Below are 22,529 nucleotides of genomic sequence, written 5' to 3'. Positions count from 1 at the left end.
GTTTCAAAGAATGCTTCTGTCTAGGTATTATGTGACGATATTTCCTTTTCCACCATAGGCCTTAAAGCGCTCCAAATGAACACATGTAGATTCTACAAAAAGAGTGTTTCAAAGCTGCTCTTTCAAAAGAAGTGTTCAACTCTGTGAGTTGGATTCATACTTCACAAAGCAGTTTCACAGAACGTTTCTGTTTCGTTTTTATGGGAAGATATTCCCGTTTGCAACGAAGGCCTGAAAGGGGTCTAAGTATCCACTTGCAGATACTGCCAAAACACACTTTAAAAACTGCTCTATCAAAAGGAAGGCTTATCTCTCCGAGTTGAATGCACACATCATAAAGAGGTTTCTGAGAATGCTTCTGCCTGGTTTATATGTGAAGATATTTCCTTTTCCACCATAGGCCTCAAAGCGCTCCAAACGAACACTTGCAGATTCTACAAAAAGAGTGTTTCAAAACTGCTCTTTCAAAGGAAGTGTTCAACTCTGTGAGTTGGATTCATACTACACAAAGCAGTTTCACAGAACTCTTCTGTTTAGTTTTTATGGGAAGATATTCCCGTTTCCAACGAAGGCCTGAAAGGGCTCCAAATATCCACTTGCAGATTCTGCAAAAACACAGGTTCAAAACTGCTCTATCAAAAGGAAGGCTTATCTCTCTGAGTTGAATGCACACATCATAAAGGGGTTTCTGAGAATGCTTCTGCCTTGTTTATATATGAAGATATTTCTTTTTCCACCATAGGCCTCAAAGCGCTCCAAATGAACACTTGCAGATTCTACAAAAAGAGTGTTTCATAACTGCTCTAGCAAAGGAAAGGTTCACCTCTGTGAATTGAACACACACATCACAAAGCAGTTTGTGAGAATGCTTCGGTTTAGTTTTTATGGGAAGATATTCCCGCTTCTAACAAAGGCCTGAAAGAGCTCCAAATATCCACTTGCAGATGCTGCAAAAAGACTCTTTCCAAACTGCTCCATGAAAAGGAATGTTCAACTCTGTGAGTTGAATGCACACATCATAAAGAAGTTTCAAAGAATGCTTCTGTCTAGGTTTTATGTGAAGATATTTCTTTTTCCACCATAGGCCTCAAAGCGCTCCAAATGAACACTTGTAGATTCTACAAAAAGAGTGTTTCATAACTGCTCTAGCAAAGGAAAGGTTCACCTCTGTGAGTTGAACACACACATCACAAAGCAGTTTGTGAGAATGCTTCTGTCCAGTTTTAATGGGAAGATATTCCCGCTTCTAACAAAGGTCTGAAAGAGCTCAAAATATCCACTTGCAGATGCTGCAAAAGACTCTTTCCAAACTGCTCCATGAAAAGGAATGTTCAACTCTGTGAGTTGAATGCACACATCATAAAGAAGTTTCAAAGAATGCTTCTGTCTAGGTTTTATGTGAAGATATTTCCTTTTCCACCATAGGCCTCAAAGCGCTCCAAATGAACACTTGCAGATTCTACAAAAAGAGTGTTTCAAAGCTGCTCTTTCAAAAGAAGTGTTCAACTCTGTGAGTTGGATTCATACTTCACAAAGCAGTTTCACAGAACGTTTCTGTTTCGTTTTTATGGGAAGATATTCCCGTTTGCAACGAAGGCCTGAAAGGGCTCTAAGTATCCACTTGCAGATTCTGCCAAAACACACTTTCAAAACTGCTCTATCAAAAGGAAGGCTTATCTCTCCGAGTTGAATGCACACATCATAAAGAGGTTTCTGAGAATGCTTCTGCCTGGTTTATATGTGAAGATATTTCCTTTTCCACCATAGGCCTCAAATCGCTCCAAATGAACACTTGCAGATTCTACAAAAAGAGTGTTTCATAACTGCTCTAGCAAAGGAAAGGTTCACCTCTGTGAGTTGAACACACACATCTCAAAGCAGTTTGTGAGAATGCTTCTGTCCAGTTTTTATGGGAAGATATTCCCGCTTCTAACAAAGGCCTGAAAGAGCTCCAAATATCCACTTGCAGATGCTGCAAAAAGACTCTTTCCAAACTGCTCCATGAAAAAGAAGGTTCAACTCTGTGAGTTGAATGCACACATCATAAAGAAGTTTCAAAGAATGCTTCTGTCTAGGTTTTATGTGAAGATATTTCTTTTTCCACCATAGGCCTCAAAGCGCTCCAAATGAACACTTGCAGATTCTACAAAAAGAGTGTTTCATAACTGCTCTAGCAAAGGAAAGGTTCACCTCTGTGAGTTGAACACACACATCACAAAGCAGTTTGTGAGAATGCTTCTGTTTAGTTTTTATGGGAAGATATTCCCGCTTTTAACAAACGCCTGAAAGAGCTCCAAATATCCACTTGCAGATGCTGCAAAAAGACTCTTTCCAAACTGCTCCATGAAAAGGAAAGTTCAACTCTGTGAGTTGAATGCACACATCATAAAGAAGTTTCAAAGAATGCTTCTGTCTAGGTATTATGTGACGATATTTCCTTTTCCACCATAGGCCTCAAAGCGCTCCAAATGAACACATGTAGATTCTACAAAAAGAGTGTTTCAAAGCTGCTCTTTCAAAAGAAGTGTTCAACTCTGTGAGTTGGATTCATACTTCACAAAGCAGTTTCACAGAACGTTTCTGTTTCGTTTTTATCGGAAGATATTCCCGTTTGCAACGAAGGCCTGAAAGGGCTCTAAGTATCCACTTGCAGATTCTGCCAAAACACAGTTTCAAAACTGCTCTATCAAAAGGAAGGCTTATCTCTCCGAGTTGAATGCACACATCATAAAGAGGTTTCTGAGAATGCTTCTGCCTGGTTTATATGTGAAGATATTTCCTTTTCCACCATAGGCCTCAAATCGCTCCAAACGAACACTTGCAGATTCTACAAAAAGAGTGGTTCAAAACTGCTCTTTCAAAGGAAGTGTTCAACTCTGTGATTTGGATTCATACTACACAAAGCAGTTTCACAGAACTCTTCTGTTTAGTTTTTATGGGAAGATATTCCCGTTTCCAACGAAGGCCTGAAAGGGCTCCAAATATCCACTTGCAGATTCTGCAAAAACACAGTTGCAAAACTGCTCTATCAAAAGGAAGGCTTATCTCTCTGAGTTGAATGCACACATCATAAAGGGGTTTCTGAGAATGCTTCTGCCTTGTTTATATATGAAGATATTTCTTTTTCCACCATAGGCCTCAAATCGCTCCAAATGAACACTTGCAGATTCTACAAAAAGAGTGTTTCATAACTGCTCTAGCAAAGGAAAGGTTCACCTCTGTGAGTTGAACACACACATCTCAAAGCAGTTTGTGAGAATGCTTCTGTCCAGTTTTTATGGGAAGATATTCCCGCTTCTAACAAAGGCCTGAAAGAGCTCCAAATATCCACTTGCAGATGCTGCAAAAAGACTCTTTCCAAACTGCTCCATGAAAAAGAAGGTTCAACTCTGTGAGTTGAATGCACACATCATAAAGAAGTTTCAAAGAATGCTTCTGTCTGGGTTTTATGTGAAGATATTTCTTTTTCCACCATAGGCCTCAAAGCGCTCCAAATGAACACTTGCAGATTCTACAAAAAGAGTGTTTCATAACTGCTCTAGCAAAGGAAAGTTTCACCTCTGTGAGTTGAACACACACATCACAAAGCAGTTTGTGAGAATGCTTCTGTTTAGTTTTTATGGGAAGATATTCCCGCTTTTAACAAACGCCTGAAAGAGCTCCAAATATCCACCTGCAGATGCTGCAAAAAGAATCTTTCCAAACTGTTCAATGATAAGGAAGGTTCAACTCTGTGAGTTGAATGCACACATCATAAAAAGTTTCAAAGAATGCTTCTGTCTAGGTTTTATGTGAAGATATTTCCTTTTCCACCATAGGCCTCAAAGCGCTCCAAATGAACACTTGCAGATTCTACAAAACGAGTGTTTCAAAACTGCTCTTTCAAAACAAGTGTTCAACTCTGTGGGTTGGATTCATACTTCACAAAGCAGTTTCACAGAACGCTTCTGTTTAGTTTTTATGGGAAGATATTCCCTTTTCCAACAAAGGCCTGAAAGGGCTCCAAATATACAATTGCAGATTCTGCAAAAACACAGTTGCAAAACTGCTCTATCAAAAGGAAGGCTTATCTCTCCGAGTTGAATGCACACATCATAAAGAGGTTTCTGAGAATGCTTCTGCCTGGTTTATAAGTGAAGATATTTCCTTTTCCACCATAGGCCTCAAAGCGCTCCAAACGAACACTTGCAGATTCTACAAAAAGAGTGTTTCAAAACTGCTCTTTCAAAGGAAGTGTTCAACTCTGTGAGTTGGATTCATACTACACAAAGCAGTTTCACAGAACTCTTCTGTTTAGTTTTTATTGGAAGATATTCCCGTTTCCAACGAAGGCCTGAAAGGGCTCCAAATATCCACTTGCAGATTCTGCAAAAACACAGGTTCAAAACTGCTCTATCAAAAGGAAGGCTTATCTCTCTGAGTTGAATGCACACATCATAAAGGGGTTTCTGAGAATGCTTCTGCCTTGTTTATATATGAAGATATTTCTTTTCCCACAATAGGCCTCAAAGCGCTCCAAATGAACACTTGCAGATTCTACAAAAAGAGTGTTTCATAAGTGCTCTAGCAAAGGAAAGGTTCACCTCTGTGAGTTGAACACACACATCACAAAGCAGTTTGTGAGAATGCTTCGGTTTAGTTTTTATGGGAAGATATTCCCGCTTCTAACAAAGGCCTGAAAGAGCTCCATATATCCACTTGCAGATGCTGCAAAAAGACTCTTTCCAAACTGCTCCATGAAAAAGAAGGTTCAACTCTGTGAGTTGAATGCGCACATCATAAAGAAGTTTCAAAGAATGCTTCTGTCTAGGTTTTATGTGAAGATATGTCTTTTTCCAGCATAGGCCTCAAAGCGCTCCAAATGAACACTTGCAGATTCTGCAAAAAGAGTGTTTCATAACTGCTCTAGCAAAGGAAAGGTTCACCTCTGTGAGTTGAACACACACATCACAAAGCAGTTTGTGAGAATGCTTCTGTCCAGTTTTAATGGGAAGATATTCCCGCTTCTAACAAAGGCCTGAAAGAGCTCAAAATATCCACTTGCAGATGCTGCAAAAAGACTCTTTCCAAACTGCTCCATGAAAAGGAATGTTCAACTCTGTGAGTTGAATGCACACATCATAAAGAAGTTTCAAAGAATGCTTCTGTCTAGGTTTTATGTGAAGATATTTCCTTTTCAACCATAGGCCTCAAAGCGCTCAAAATGAACACTTGCAGATTCTACAAAAAGAGTGTTTCAAAGCTGCTCTTTCAAAAGAAGTGTTGAACTCTGTGAGTTGGATTCATACTTCACAAAGGAGTTTCACAGAACGCTGCTGTTTAGTTTTTATGGGAAGATATTCCCGTTTCCAACGAAGGCTTGAAAGGTCTCCAAATATACACTTGCAGATTCTGCAAAGACACAGTTGCAAAACTGCTCTATCAAAAGGAAGGCTTATCTCTCCGAGTTGAATGCACACATCATAAAGAGGTTTCTGAGAATGCTTCTGCCTGGTTTATATGTGAAGATATTTCCTTTTCCACCATAGGCCTCAAAGCGCTCCAAACGAACACTTGCAGATTCTACAAAAAGAGTGTTTCAAAACTGCTCTTTCAAAGGAAGTGTTCAACTCTGTGAGTTGGATTCATACTACACAAAGCAGTTTCACAGAACTCTTCTGTTTAGTTTTTATGGGAAGATATTCCCGTTTCCAACGAAGGCCTGAAAGGACTCCAAATATCCACTTGCAGATTCTGCAAAAACACAGTTTCAAAACTGCTCTATCAAAAGGAAGGCTTATCTCTCTGAGTTGAATGCACACATCATAAAGGGGTTTCTGAGAATGCTTCTGCCTTGTTTATATATGAAGATATTTCTTTTTCCACCATAGGCCTCAAATCGCTCCAAATGAACACTTGCAGATTCTACAAAAAGAGTGTTTCATAACTGCTCTAGCAAAGGAAAGGTTCACCTCTGTGAGTTGAACACACACATCTCAAAGCAGTTTGTGAGAATGCTTCTGTCCAGTTTTTATGGGAAGATATTCCCGCTTCTAACAAAGGCCTGAAAGAGCTCTAAATATCCACTTGCAGATGCTGCAAAAAGACTCTTTCCAAACTGCTCCATGAAAAAGAAGGTTCAACTCTGTGAGTTGAATGCACTCATCATAAAGAAGTTTCAAAGAATGCTTCTCTCTAGGTTTTATGTGAAGATATTTCTTTTTCCACCATAGGCCTCAAAGCGCTCCAAATGAACACTTGCAGATTCTACAAAAAGAGTGTTTCATAACTGCTCTAGCAAAGGAAAGGTTCACCTCTGTGATTTGAACACACACATCACAAAGCAGTTTGTGAGAATGCTTCTGTTTAGTTTTTATGGGAAGATATTCCCGCTTTTAACAAACGCCTGAAAGAGCTCCAAATATCCACTTGCAGATGCTGCAAAAAGACTCTTTCCAAACTGCTCCATGATAAAGAAGGTTCAACTCTGTGAGTTGAATGCACACATCATAAAGAAGTTTCTAAGAATGCTTCTGTCTAGGTTTTATGTGAAGATATTTCCTTTTCCACCATAGGCCTCAAAGCGCTCCAAATGAACACTTGCAGATTCTACAAAACGAGTGTTTCAAAACTGCTCTTTCAAAAGAAGTGTTCAACTCTGTGAGTTGGATTCATACTTCACAAAGCAGTTTCACAGAACGCTTCTGTTTAGCTTTTTATGGGAAGATATTCCCTTTTCCAACAAAGGCCTGAAATGGCTCCAAATATACAATTGCAGATTCTGCAAAAACACAGTTGCAAAACTGCCCTATCAAAAGGAAGGCTTATCTCTCCGAGTTGAATGCACACATCATAAAGAGGTTTCTGAGAATGCTTCTGCCTGGTTTATAAGTGAAGATATTTCCTTTTCCACCATAGGCCTCAAAGCGCTCCAAATGAACACTTGCAGATTCTACAAAAAGAGTGTTTCAAAACAGCTCTTTCAAAGGAAGTGTCCAACTCTGTTAGTTGGATTGATACTACACAAAGCAGTTTCACAGAACGCTTCTCTTTAGATTTTATGGGAAGATATTCCCGCTTCTAACAAAGGCCTGAAAGAGCTCCAAATATCCACTTGCAGATGCTGCAAAAAGAATCTTTCCAAACTGCTCCATGAAAAGGAAAGTTCAACTCTGTGAGTTGAATGCACACATCATAAAGAAGTTTCAAAGAATGCTTCTGTCTAGGTTTTGTGTGACGATATTTCCTTTTCCACCATAGGCCTCATAGCGCACCAAATGAACACATGTAGATTCTACAAAAAGAGTGTTTCAAAACTGCTCTTTCAAAAGAAGTGTTCAACTCTGTGAGTTGGATTCATACTTCACAAAGCAGTTTCACAGAACGCTTCTGTTTAGTTTTTATGGGAAGATATTCCCGTTTCCAACGAAGGCCTGAAAGGGCTCCAAATATCCACTTGCAGATTCTGCCAAAACACAGTTTCAAAACTGCTCTATCAAAAGGAAGGCTTATCTCTCCAAGTTGAATTCACACATCATAAAGAGGTTTCTGAGAATGCTTCTGCCTGGTTTATAAGTGAAGATATTTCCTTTTCCACCATAGGCCTCAAAGCGCTCCAAATGAACACTTGCAGATTCTACAAAAAGAGTGTTCCAAAACAGCTCTTTCAAAGGAAGTGTCCAACTCTGTGAGTTGGATTCATACTATACAAAGCAGTTTCACAGAACGCTTCTGTTTAGTTTTTTTGGGAAGATATCCCCGTTTCCAACGAAGGCCAGAAAGGGCTCCAAATATCCACTTGCAGATCCTGCAAAAACACAGTTTCAAAACTGCTCTATCAAAAGGAAGGCTTATCTCCCCGAGTTGAATGCACACATCATAAAGAGGTTTCTGAGAATGCTTCTGCCTTGTTTATATATGAAGATATTTCTTTTTCAACCATAGGCCTCAAATCGCTCCAAATGAACACTTGCAGATTCTACAAAAAGAGTGTTTCATAACTGCTCTAGCAAAGAAATAGTTCACCTCTGTGAGTTGAACACACACATCACAAAGCAGTTTGTGAGAATGCTTCTGTCCAGTTTTTATGGGAAGATATTCCCGCTTCTAACAAAGGCCTGAAAGAGCTGCAAATATCCACTTGCAGATGCTGCAAAAAGACTCTTTCCAAACTGCACCATGATAAGGAAGGTTCAACTCTGTGAGTTGAATGTACACATCATAAAGAAGTTTCAAAGAATGCTTCTGTCTAGGTTTTATGTGAAGATATTTCCTTTTCCACCATAGGCCTCAAAGCGCTCCAAATGAACACTTGCAGATTCTACAAAACGAGTGTTTCAAAACTGCTCTTTCAAAAGAAGTGTTCAACTCTGTGATTTGGATTCATACTTCACAAAGCAATTTCACAGAACGCTTCTGTTTAGTTTTTATGGGAAGATATTCCCTTTTCCAACAAAGGCCTGAAAGGGCTCCAAATATACAATTGCAGATTCTGCAAAAACACAGTTGCAAATCTGCTCTATCAAAAGGAAGGCTTATCTCTCCGAGTTGAATGCACACATCATAAAGAGGTTTCTGAGAATGCTTCTGCCTGGTTTATAAGTGAAGATATTTCCTTTTCCACCATAGGCCTCAAAGCGCTCCAAACGAACACTTGCAGATTCTACAAAAAGAGTGTTTCAAAACTGCTCTTTCAAAGGAAGTGTTCAACTCTGTGAGTTGGATTCATACTACACAAAGCAGTTTCACAGAACTCTTCTGTTTAGTTTTTATGGGAAGATATTCCCGTTTCCAACGAAGGCCTGAAATGGCTCCAAATATCCACTTGCAGATTCTGCAAAAACACAGGTTCAAAACTGCTCTATCAAAAGGAAGGCTTATCTCTCTGAGTTGAATGCACACATCATAAAGAGCTTTCTGAGAATGCTTCTGCCTTGTTTATATATGAAGATATTTCTTTTTCCACCATAGGCCTCAAAGCGCTCCAAATGAACACTTGCAGATTCTACAAAAAGAGTGTTTCATAACTGCTCTAGCAAAGGTAAGGTTCACCTCTGTGAGTTGAACACACACATCACAAAGCAGTTTGTGAGAATGCTTCTGTCCAGTTTTTATGGGAAGATATTCCCGCTTCTAACAAAGGCCTGAAAGAGCTCCAAATATCCACTTGCAGATGCTGCAAAAAGACTCTTTCCAAACTGCTCCATGAAAAGGAAGGTTCAACTCTGTGAGTTGAATGCACACATCATAAAGAAGTTTCAAAGAATGCTTCTGTCTAGGTATTATGTGACGATATTTCCTTTTCCACCATAGGCCTCAAAGCGCTCCAAATGAACACATGTAGATTCTACAAAAAGAGTGTTTCAAAGCTGCTCTTTCAAAAGAAGTGTTCAACCCTGTGAGTTGGATTCATACTTCACAAAGCAGTTTCACAGAACGTTTCTGTTTCGTTTTTATGGGAAGATATTCCCGTTTGCAACGAAGGCCTGAAAGGGCTCTAAGTATCCACTTGCAGATTCTGCCAAAACACAGTTTCAAAACTGCTCTATCAAAAGGAAGGCTTATCTCCCCGAGTTGAATGCACACATCATAAAGAGGTTTCTGAGAATGCTTCTGCCTGGTTTATATGTGAAGATATTTCCTTTTCCACCATAGGCCTCAAAGCGCTCCAAACGAACACTTGCAGATTCTACAAAAAGAGTGTTTCAAAACTGCTCTTTCAAAGGAAGTGTTCAACTCTGTGAGTTGGATTCATACTACACAAAGCAGTTTCACAGAACTCTTCTGTTTAGTTTTTATGGGAAGATATTCCCGTTTCCATCGAAGGCCTGAAAGGGCTCCAAATATCCACTTGCAGATTCTGCAAAAATACAGTTGCAAAACTGCTCTATCAAAAGGAAGGCTTATCTCTCTGAGTTGAATGCACACATCATAAAGAGCTTTCTGAGAATGCTTCTGCCTTGTTTATATATGAAGATATTTCTTTTTCCACCATAGGCCTCAAATCGCTCCAAATGAACACTTGCAGATTCTACAAAAAGAGTGTTTCATAACTGCTGTAGCAAAGGAAAGGTTCACCTCTGTGAGTTGAACACACACATCTCAAAGCAGTTTGTGAGAATGCTTCTGTCCAGTTTTTATGGGAAGATATTCCCGCTTCTAGCAAAGGCCTGAAAGAGCTCCAAATATCCACTTGCAGATGCTGCAAAAAGACTCTTTCCAAACTGCTCCATGAAAAAGAAGGTTCAACTCTGTGAGTTGAATGCACACATCATAAAGAAGTTTCAAAGAATGCTTCTGTCTAGGTTTTATGTGAAGATATTTCTTTTTCCACCATAGGCCTCAAAGCGCTCCAAATGAACACTTGCAGATTCTACAAAAAGAGTGTTTCATAACTGCTCTAGCAAAGGAAAGGTTCACCTCTGTGAGTTGAACACACACATCACAAAGCAGTTTGTGAGAATGCTTCTGTCCAGTTTTAATGGGAAGATATTCCCGCTTCTAACAAAGGCCTGAAAGAGCTCCAAATATCCACTTGCAGATGCTGCAAAAAGACTCTTTCCAAACTGCTCCATGAAAAGGAAAGTTCAACTCTGTGAGTTGAATGCACACATCACAAAGAAGTTTCAAAGAATGCTTCTGTCTAGGTATTATGGGACGATATTTCCTTTTCCACCATAGGCCTCAAAGCGCTCCAAATGAACACATGTAGATTCTACAAAAAGAGTGTTTCAAAGCTGCTCTTTCAAAAGAAGTGTTCAACTCTATGAGTTGGATTCATACTTCACAAAGCAGTTTCACAGAACGTTTCTGTTTCGTTTTTATGGGAAGATATTCCCGTTTGCAACGAAGGCCTGAAAGGGCTCTAAGTATCCACTTGCAGATTCTGCCAAAACACAGTTTAATAACTGCTCTATCAAAAGGAAGGCTTATCTCTCCGAGTTGAATGCACACATCATAAAGAGGTTTCTGAGAATGCTTCTGCCTGGTTTAAATGTGAAGATATTTCCTTTTCCACCATAGGCCTCAAAGCGCTCCAAACGAACACTTGCAGATTCTACAATAAGAGTGTTTCAAAACTGCCCTTTCAAAGGAAGTGTTCAACACTGTGAGTTGGATTCATACTACACAAAGCAGTTTCACAGAACTCTTCTGTTTAGTTTTTATGGGAAGATATTCCCGTTTCCAACGAAGGCCTGAAAGGGCTCCAAATATCCACTTGCAGATTCTGCAAAAACACAGGTTCAAAACTGCTCTATCAAAAGGAAGGCTTATCTCTCTGAGTTGAATGCACACATCATAAAGGGGTTTCTGAGAATGCTTCTGCCTTGTTTATATATGAAGACATTTCTTTTTCCACCATAGGCCTCAAAGCGCTCCAAATGAACACTTGCAGATTCTACAAAAAGAGTGGTTCAAAACTGCTCTAGCAAAGGAAAGGTTCACCTCTGTGAGTTGAACACACACATCACAAAGCAGTTTGTGAGAATGCTTCGGTTTAGTTTTTATGGGAAGATATTCCCGCTTCTAACAAAGGCCTGAAAGAGCTCCAAATATCCACTTGCAGATGCTGCAAAAAGACTCTTTCCAAACTGCTCCATGAAAAGGAAAGTTCAACTCTGTGAGTTGAATGCACACATCATAAAGAAGTTTCAAAGAATGCTTCTGTCTAGGTATTATGTGACAATATTTCCTTTTCCACCATAGGCCTGAAAGCGCTCCAAATGAACACATGTAGATTCTACAAAAAGAGTGTTTCAAAGCTGCTCTTTCAAAAGAAGTGTTCAACTCTGTGAGTTGGATTCATACTTCACAAAGCAGTTTCACAGAACGTTTCTGTTTCGTTTTTATGGGAAGAAATTCCCGTTTGCAACGGAGGCCTGAAAGGGCTCTAAGTATCCACTTGCAGATTCTGCCAAAACACACTTTCAAAACTGCTCTATCAAAAGGAAGGCTTATCTCTCCGAGTTGAATGCACACATCATAAAGAGGTTTCTGAGAATGCTTCTGCCTGGTTTATATGTGAAGATATTTCCTTTTCCACCATAGGCCTCAAAGCGCTCCAAACGAACACTTGCAGATTCTACAAAAAGAGTGTTTCAAAGCTGCTCTTTCAAAAGAAGTGTTAAACTCTGTGAGTTGGATTCATACTTCACAAAGGAGTTTCACAGAACTCTTCTGTTTAGTTTTTATGGGAAGATATTCCCGTTTCCAACGAAGGCCTGAAAGGGCTCCAAATATCCACTTGCAGATTCTGCAAAAACACAGTTTCAAAACTGCTCTATCAAAAGGAAGGCTTATCTCTCTGAGTTGAATGCACACATCATAAAGAGCTTTCTGAGAATGCTTCTGTCTTGTTTATATATGAAGATATTTCTTTTTCCACCACAGGCCTCAAATCGCTCCAAATGAACACTTGCAGATTCTACAAAAAGAGTGTTTCATAACTGCTCTAGCAAAGGAAAGTTTCACCTCTGTGAGTTGAACACACACATCACAAAGCAGTTTGTGAGAATGCTTCTGTCCAGTTTTTATGGGAAGATATTCCCGCTTCTAACAAAGGCCTGAAAGAGCTCCAAATATCCACTTGCAGATGCTGCAAAAAGACTCTTTCCAAACTGCTCCATGAAAAGGAAAGTTCAACTCTGTGAGTTGAATGCACACATCATAAAGAAGTTTCAAAGAATGCTTCTGTCTAGGTATTATGTGACGATATTTCCTTTTCCACCATAGGCCTCAAAGCGCTCCAAATGAACACATGTAGATTCTACAAAAAGAGTGTTTCAAAGCTGCTCTTTCAAAAGAAGTGTTCAACTCTGTGAGTTGGATTCATACTTCACAAAGCAGTTTCACAGAACGTTTCTGTTTCGTTTTTATGGGAAGAAATTCCCGTTTGCAACGGAGGCCTGAAAGGGCTCTAAGTATCCACTTGCAGATTCTGCCAAAACACACTTTCAAAACTGCTCTATCAAAAGGAAGGCTTATCTCTCCGAGTTGAATGCACACATCATAAAGAGGTTTCTGAGAATGCTTCTGCCTGGTTTATATGTGAAGATATTTCCTTTTCCACCATAGGCCTCAAAGCGCTCCAAACGAACTCTTGCAGATTCTACAAAAAGAGTGTTTCAAAGCCTCTCTTTCAAAAGAAGTGTTAAACTCTGTGAGTTGGATTCATACTTCACAAAGGAGTTTCACAGAACTCTTCTGTTTAGTTTTTATGGGAAGATATTCCCGTTTCCAACGAAGGCCTGAAAGGGCTCCAAATATCCACTTGCAGATTCTGCAAAAACACAGTTTCAAAACTGCTCTATCAAAAGGAAGGCTTATCTCTCTGAGTTGAATGCACACATCATAAAGAGCTTTCTGAGAATGCTTCTGTCTTGTTTATATATGAAGATATTTCTTTTTCCACCATAGGCCTCAAATCGCTCCAAATGAACACTTGCAGATTCTACAAAAAGAGTGTTTCATAACTGCTCTAGCAAAGGAAAGGTTCACCTCTGTGAGTTGAACACACACATCACAAAGCAGTTTGTGAGAATGCTTCTGTCCAGTTTTTATGGGAAGATATTCCCGCTTCTAACAAAGGCCTGAAAGAGCTCCAAATATCCACTTGCAGATGCTGCAAAAAGAATCTTTCCAAACTGCTCCATGAAAAGGAAGGTTCAACTCTGTGAGTTGAATGCACACATCATAAGGAAGTTTCAAAGAATGCTTCTGTCTAGGTATAATGTGACGATATTTCCTTTTCCACCATAGGCCTCATAGTGCTCCAAATGAACACATGTAGATTCTACAAAAAGAGTGTTTCAAAGCTGCTCTTTCAAAAGAAGTGTTCAACTCTGTGAGTTGGATTCATACTTCACAAAGCAGTTTCACAGAACGCTTCTGTTTCGTTTTTATGGGAAGATATTCCCGTTTGCAACGAAGGCCTGAAAGGGCTCTAAGTATCCACTTGCAGATTCTGCCAAAACACAGTTTCAAAACTGCTCTATCAGAAGGAAGGCTTATCTCTCCGAGTTGAATGCACACATCATAAAGAGGTTTCTGAGAATGCTTCTGCCTGGTTTATATGTGAAGATATTTCCTTTTCCACCATAGGCCCCAAAGCGCTCCAAACGAACACTTGCAGATTCTACAAAAAGAGTGTTTCAAAACTGCTCTTTCAAAGGAAGTGTTCAACTCTGTGAGTTGGATTCATACTACACAAAGCAGTTTCACAGAACTCTTCTGTTTAGTTTTTATGGGAAGATATTCCCGTTTCCAACGAAGGCCTGAAATGGCTCCAAATATCCACTTGCAGATTCTGCAAAAACACAGGTTCAAAACTGCTCTATCAAAAGGAAGGCTTATCTCTCTGAGTTGAATGCACACATTATAAAGGGGTTTCTGAGAATGCTTCTGCCTTGTTTATATATGAAGATATTTCTTTTTCCACCATAGGCCTCAAAGCGCTCCAAATGAACACTTGCAGATTCTACAAAAAGAGTGTTTCATAACTGCTCTAGCAAAGGAAAGGTTCACCTCTGTGGGTTGAACACACACATCACAAAGCAGTTTGTGAGAATGCTTCTGTCCAGTTTTTATGGGAAGATATTCCCGCTTCTAACAAAGGCCTGAAAGAGCTCCCAATATCCACTTGCAGATGCTGCAAAAAGACTCTTTCCAAACTGCTCCATGAAAAAGAAGGTTCAACTCTGTGAGTTGAATGCACACATCATAAAGAAGTTTCAAAGAATGCTTCTGTCTAGGTTTTATGTGAAGATATTTCTTTTTCCACCATAGGCCTCAAAGCGCTCCAAATGAACACTTGCAGATTCTACAAAAAGAGTGTTTCATAACTGCTCTAGCAAAGGAAAGGTTCACCTCTGTGAGTTGAACACACACATCTCAAAGCAGTTTGTGAGAATGCTTCTGTCCAGTTTTTATGGGAAGATATTCCCGCTTCTAACAAAGGCCTGAAAGAGCTCCAAATATCCACTTGCAGATGCTTCAAAAAGACTCTTTCCAAACTGCTCCATGAAAAAGAAGGTTCAACTCTGTGAGTTGAATGCACACATCATAAAGAAGTTTCAAAGAATGCTTCTGTCTAGGTTTTATGTGACGATATTTCCTTTTCCACCATAGGCCTCAAAGCGCTCCAAATGAACACATGTAGATTCTACAAAAAGAGTGTTTCAAAGCTGCTCTTTCAAAAGAAGTGTTCAACTCTGTGAGTTGGATTCATACTTCACAAAGCAGTTTCACAGAACGTTTCTGTTTCGTTTTTATGGGAAGATATTCCCGTTTGCAACGAAGGCCTGAAAGGGCTCTAAGTATCCACTTGCAGATTCTGCCAAAACACAGTTTCAAAACTGCTCTATCAAAAGGAAGGCTTATCTCTCCGAGTTGAATGCACACATCATAAAGAGGTTTCTGAGAATGCTTCTGCCTGGTTTATATGTGAAGGTATTTCCTTTTCCACCATAGGCCTCAAAGCGCTCCAAACGAACACTTGCAGATTCTACAAAAAGAGTGTTTCAAAACTGCTCTTTCAAAGGAAGTGTTCAACTCTGTGAGTTGGATTCATACTACACAAAGCAGTTTCACAGAACTCTTCTGTTTAGTTTTTATGGAAGATATTCCCGTTTCCAACGAAGGCCTGAAAGGGCTCCAAATATCCACTTGCAGATTCTGCAAAAACACAGGTTCAAAACTGCTCTATCAAAAGGAAGGCTTATCTCTCTGAGTTGAATGCACACATCATAAAGGGGTTTCTGAGAATGCTTCTGCCTTGTTTATATATGAAGATATTTCTTTTTCCACCATAGGCCTCAAAGCGCTCCAAATGAACACTTGCAGATTCTACAAAAAGAGTGTTTCATAACTGCTCTAGCAAAGGAAAGGTTCACCTCTGTGAGTTGAACACACACATCACAAAGCAGTTTGTGAGAATGCTTCTGTCCAGTTTTAATGGGAAGATATTCCCGCTTCTAACAAAGGCCTGAAAGAGCTCCAAATATCCACTTGCAGATGCTGCAAAAAGACTCTTTCCAAACTGCTCCATGAAAAAGAAGGTTCAACTCTGTGAGTTGAATGCACACATCATAAAGAAGTTTCAAAGAATGCTTCTGTCTAGGTTTTATGTGAAGATATTTCTTTTTCCAGCATAGGCCTCAAAGCGCTCCAAATGAACACTTGCAGATTCTACAAAAAGAGTGTTTCATAACTGCTCTACCAAAGGACAGGTTCACCTCTGTGGGTTGAACACACACATCTCAAAGCAGTTTGTGAGAATGCTTCTGTCCAGTTTTTATGGGAAGATATTCCCGCTTCTAGCAAAGGCCTGAAAGAGCTCCAAATATCCACTTGCAGATGCTGCAAAAAGACTCTTTCCAAACTGCTCCATGAAAAAGAAGGTTCAACTCTGTGAGTTGAATGCACACATCATAAAGAAGTTTCAAAGAATGCTTCTGTCTAGGTTTTATGTGAAGATATTTCTTTTTCCACCATAGGCCTCAAAGCGCTCCAAATGAACACTTGCAGATTCTACAAAAAGAGTGTTTCATAACTGCTCTAGCAAAGGAAAGGTTCACCTCTGTGAGTTGAACACACACATCGCAAAGCAGTTTGTGAGAATGCTTCTGTCCAGTTTTAATGGGAAGATATTCCCGCTTCTAACAAAGGCCTGAAAGAGCTCCAAATATCCACTTGCAGATGCTGCAAAAAGACTCTTTCCAAACTGCTCCATGAAAAGGAAAGTTCAACTCTGTGAGTTGAATGCACACATCATAAAGAAGTTTCAAAGAATGCTTCTGTCTAGGTATTATGTGACGATATTTCCTTTTCCACCATAGGCCTCAAAGCGCTCCAAATGAACACATGTAGATTCTACAAAAAGAGTGTTTCAAAGCTGCTCTTTCAAAAGAAGTGTTCAACTCTGTGAGTTGGATTCATACTTCACAAAGCAGTTTCACAGAACGTTTCTGTTTCGTTTTTATGGGAAGATATTCCCGTTTGCAACGGAGGCCTGAAAGGGCTCTAAGTATCCACTTGCAGATTCTGCCAAAACACACTTTCAAAACTGCTCTATCAAAAGGAAGGCTTATCTCTCCGAGTTGAATGCACACATCATAAAGAGGTTTCTGAGAATGCTTCTGCCTGGTTTATATGTGAAGATATTTCCTTTTCCACCATAGGCCTCAAAGCGCTCCAAAGGAACATTGCAGATTCTACAAAAAGAGTGTTTCAAAGCTGCTCTTTCAAAAGAAGTGTTCAACTCTGTGAGTTGGATTCATACTTCACAAAGGAGTTTCACAGAACTCTTCTGTTTAGTTTTTATGGGAAGATATTCCCGTTTCCAACGAAGGCCTGAAAGGGCTCCAAATATCCACTTGCAGATTCTGCAAAAACACAGTTTCAAAACTGCTCTATCAAAAGGAAGGCTTATCTCTCTGAGTTGAATGCACACATCATAAAGAGCTTTCTGAGAATGCTTCTGCCTTGTTTATATATGAAGATATTTCTTTTTCCACCATAGGCCTCAAATCGCTCCAAATGAACACTTGCAGATTCTACAAAAAGAGTGTTTCATAACTGCTCTAGCAAAGGAAAGGTTCACCTCCGTGAGTTGAACACACACATCACAAAGCAGTTTGTGAGAATGCTTCTGTCCAGTTTTTATGGGAAGATATTCCCGCTTCTAACAAAGGACTGAAAGAGCTCCAAATATCCACTTGCAGATGCTGCAAAAAGACTCTTTCCAAACTGCTCAAAGAAAAGGAAGGTTCAACTCTGTGAGTTGAATGCACACATCATAAGGAAGTTTCAAAGAATGCTTCTGTCTAGGTATTATGTGACGATATTTCCTTTTCCACCATAGGCCTCAAAGTGCTCCAAATGAACACATGTAGATTCTACAAAAAGAGTGTTTCAAAGCTGCTCTTTCAAAAGAAGTGTTCAACTCTGTGAGTTGGATTCATACTTCACAAAGCAGTTTCACAGAACGTTTCTGTTTCGTTTTTATGGGAAGATATTCCCGTTTGCAACGAAGGCCTGAAAGGGCTCTAAGTAACCACTTGCAGATTCTGCCAAAACATAGTTTCAAAACTGCTCTATCAAAAGGAAGGCTTATCTCTCCGAGTTGAATGCACACATCATAAAGAGGTTTCTGAGAATGCTTCTGCCTGGTTTATATGTGAAGATATTTCCTTTTCCACCATAGGCCTCAAAGCGCTCCAAACGAACACTTGCAGATTCTACAAAAAGAGTGTTTCAAAACTGCTCTTTCAAAGGAAGTGTTCAACTCTGTGAGTTGGATTCATACTACACAAAGCAGTTTCACAGAACTCTTCTGTTTAGTTTTTATGGGAAGATATTCCCGTTTCCAACGAAGGCCTGAAAGGGCTCCAAATATCCACTTGCAGATTCTGCAAAAATACAGTTTCAAAACTGCTCTATCAAAAGGAAGGCTTATCTCTCTGAGTTGAATGCACACATCATAAAGAGCTTTCTGAGAATGCTTCTGCCTTGTTTATATATGAAGATATTTCTTTTTCCACCATAGGCCTCAAATCGCTCCAAATGAACACTTGCAGATTCTACAAAAAGAGTGTTTCATAACTGCTCTAGCAAAGGAAAGGTTCACCTCTGTGAGTTGAACACACACATCTCAAAGCAGTTTGTGAGAATGCTTCTGTCCAGTTTTTATGGGAAGATATTCCTGCTTCTAGCAAAGGCCTGAAAGAGCTCCAAATATCCACTTGCAGATGCTGCAAAAAGACTCTTTCCAAACTGCTCCATGAAAAAGAAGGTTCAACTCTGTGAGTTGAATGCACACATCATAAAGAAGTTTCAAAGAATGCTTCTCTCTAGGTTTTATGTGAAGATATTTCTTTTTCCACCATAGGCCTCAAAGCGCTCCAAATGAACACTTGCAGATTCTACAAAAAGAGTGTTTCATAACTGCTCTAGCAAAGGAAAGGTTCACCTCCGTGAGTTGAACGCACACATCACAAAGCAGTTTGTGAGAATGCTTCTGTCCAGTTTTAATGGGAAGATATTCCCGCTTCTAACAAAGGCCTGAAAGAGCTCCAAATATCCACTTGCAGATGCTGCAAAAAGACTCTTTCCAAACTGCTCCATGAAAAGGAAAGTTCAACTCTGTGAGTTGAATGCACACATCATAAAAAAGTTTCAAAGAATGCTTCTGTCTAGGTATTATGTGACGATATTTCGTTTTCCACCATAGGCCTCAAAGCGCTCCAAATGAACACATGTAGATTCTATAAAAAGAGTGTTTCAAAGCTGCTCTTTCAAAAGAAGTGTTCAACTCTGTGAGTTGGATTCATACTTCACAAAGCAGTTTCACAGAACGTTTCTGTTTCGTTTTTATGGGAAGATATTCCCGTTTGCAACGAAGGCCTGAAAGGGCTCTAAGTATCCACTTGCAGATTCTGCCAAAACACACTTTCAAAACTGCTCTATCAAAAGGAAGGCTTATCTCTCCGAGTTGAATGCACACATCATAAAGAGGTTTCTGAGAATGCTTCTGCCTGGTTTATATGTGAAGATATTTCCTTTTCCACCATAGGCCTCAAAGCGCTCCAAACGAACACTTGCAGATTCTACAAAAAGAGTGTTTCAAAACTGCTCTTTCAAAGGAAGTGTTCAACTCTGTGAGTTGGATTCATACTACACAAAGCAGTTTCACAGAACTCTTCTGTTTAGTTTTTATGGGAAGATATTCCCGTTTCCAACGAAGGCCTGAAAGGGCTCCAAATATCCACTTGCAGATTCTGCAAAAACACAGGTTCAAAACTGCTCTATCAAAAGGAAGGCTTATCTCTCTGAGTTGAATGCACACATCATAAAGGGGTTTCTGAGAATACTTCTGCCTTGTTTATATATGAAGATATTTCTTTTTCCACCATAGGCCCCAAAGCGCTCCAAATGAACACTTGCAGTTTCTACAAAAAGAGTGTTTCATAACTGCTCTAGCAAAGGAAAGGTTCACCTCTGTGAGTTGAACACACACATCACAAAGCAGTTTGTGAGAATGCTTCTGTCCAGTTTTTATGGGGAGATATTCCCGCTTCTAACAAAGGCCTGAAAGAGCTCCAAATATCCTATTGCAGATGCTGCAAAAAGACTCTTTCCAAACTGCTCCATGAAAAGGAAAGTTCAACTCTGTGAGTTGAATGCACACATCATAAAGAAGTTTCAAAGAATGCTTCTGTCTAGGTATTATGTGACGATATTTCCTTTTCCACCATAGGCCTCAAAGCGCTCCAAATGAACACAGGTAGATTCTACAAAAAGAGTGTTTCAAAGCTGCTCTTTCAAAAGAAGTGTTCAACTCTGTGAGTTGGATTCATACTTCACAAAGCAGTTTCACAGAACGTTTCTGTTTCGTTTTTATCGGAAGATATTCCCGTTTGCAACGAAGGCCTGAAAGGGCTCTAAGTATCCACTTGCAGATTCTGCCAAAACACAGTTTCAAAACTGCTCTATCAAAAGGAAGGCTTATCTCTCCGAGTTGAATGCACACATCATAAAGAGGTTTCTGAGAATGCTTCTGCCTGGTTTATATGTGAAGATATTTCCTTTTCCACCATAGGCCTCAAAGCGCTCCAAACGAACACTTGCAGATTCTACAAAAAGAGTGTTTCAAAACTGCTCTTTCAAAGGAAGTGTTCAACTCTGTGAGTTGGATTCATACTACACAAAGCAGTTTCACAGAACTCTTCTGTTTAGTTTTTATGGGAAGATATTCCCGTTTCCAACGAAGGCCTGAAAGGGCTCCAAATATCCACTTGCAGATTCTGCAAAAACACAGGTTCAAAACTGCTCTATCAAAAGGAAGGCTTATCTCTCTGAGTTGAATGCACACATCATAAAGGGGTTTCTGAGAATACTTCTGCCTTGTTTATATATGAAGATATTTCTTTTTCCACCATAGGCCCCAAAGCGCTCCAAATGAACACTTGCAGTTTCTACAAAAAGAGTGTTTCATAACTGCTCTAGCAAAGGAAAGGTTCACCTCTGTGAGTTGAACACACACATCACAAAGCAGTTTGTGAGAATGCTTCTGTCCAGTTTTTATGGGGAGATATTCCCGCTTCTAACAAAGGCCTGAAAGAGCTCCAAATATCCTATTGCAGATGCTGCAAAAAGACTCTTTCCAAACTGCTCCATGAAAAGGAAAGTTCAACTCTGTGAGTTGAATGCACACATCATAAAGAAGTTTCAAAGAATGCTTCTGTCTAGGTATTATGTGACGATATTTCCTTTTCCACCATAGGCCTCAAAGCGCTCCAAATGAACACAGGTAGATTCTACAAAAAGAGTGTTTCAAAGCTGCTCTTTCAAAAGAAGTGTTCAACTCTGTGAGTTGGATTCATACTTCACAAAGCAGTTTCACAGAACGTTTCTGTTTCGTTTTTATCGGAAGATATTCCCGTTTGCAACGAAGGCCTGAAAGGGCTCTAAGTATCCACTTGCAGATTCTGCCAAAACACAGTTTCAAAACTGCTCTATCAAAAGGAAGGCTTATCTCTCCGAGTTGAATGCACACATCATAAAGAGGTTTCTGAGAATGCTTCTGCCTGGTTTATATGTGAAGATATTTCCTTTTCCACCATAGGCCTCAAAGCGCTCCAAACGAACACTTGCAGATTCTACAAAAAGAGTGGTTCAAAACTGCTCTTTCAAAGGAAGTGTTCAACTCTGTGAGTTGGATTCATACTACACAAAGCAGTTTCACAGAACTCTTCTGTTTAGTTTTTATGGGAAGATATTCCCGTTTCCAACGAAGGCCTGAAAGGGCTCCAAATATCCACTTGCAGATTCTGCAAAAACACAGTTGCAAAACTGCTCTATCAAAAGGAAGGCTTATCTCTCTGAGCTGAATGCACACATCATAAAGGGGTTTCTGAGAATGCTTCTGCCTTGTTTATATATGAAGATATTTCTTTTTCCACCATAGGCCTCAAATCGCTCCAAATGAACGCTTGCAGATTCTACAAAAAGAGTGTTTCATAACTGCTCTAGCAAAGGAAAGGTTCACCTCTGTGAGTTGAACACACACATCTCAAAGCAGTTTGTGAGAATGCTTCTGTCCAGTTTTTATGGGAAGATATTCCCGCTTCTAACAAAGGCCTGAAAGAGCTCCAAATATCCACTTGCAGATGCTGCAAAAAGACTCTTTCCAAACTGCTCCATGAAAAAGAAGGTTCAACTCTGTGAGTTGAATGCACACATCATAAAGAAGTTTCAAAGAATGCTTCTGTCTAGGTTTTATGTGACGATATTTCCTTTTCCACCATAGGCCTCAAAGCGCTCCAAATGAACACATGTAGATTCTACAAAAAGAGTGTTTCAAAGCTGCTCTTTCAAAAGAAGTGTTCAACTCTGTGAGTTGGATTCATACTTCACAAAGCAGTTTCACGGAACGTTTCTGTTTCGTTTTTATGGGAAGATATTCCCGTTTGCAACGAAGGCCTGAAAGGGCTCTAAGTATCCACTTGCAGATTCTGCCAAAACACAGTTTCAAAACTGCTCTATCAAAAGGA

Source organism: Pongo pygmaeus, chromosome 3, assembly GCF_028885625.2.
Source record: "Pongo pygmaeus isolate AG05252 chromosome 3, NHGRI_mPonPyg2-v2.0_pri, whole genome shotgun sequence".
In the NCBI taxonomy this organism is placed as follows: domain Eukaryota; kingdom Metazoa; phylum Chordata; class Mammalia; order Primates; family Hominidae; genus Pongo; species Pongo pygmaeus.
Note: the sequence above shows the minus strand (reverse complement) of the source record.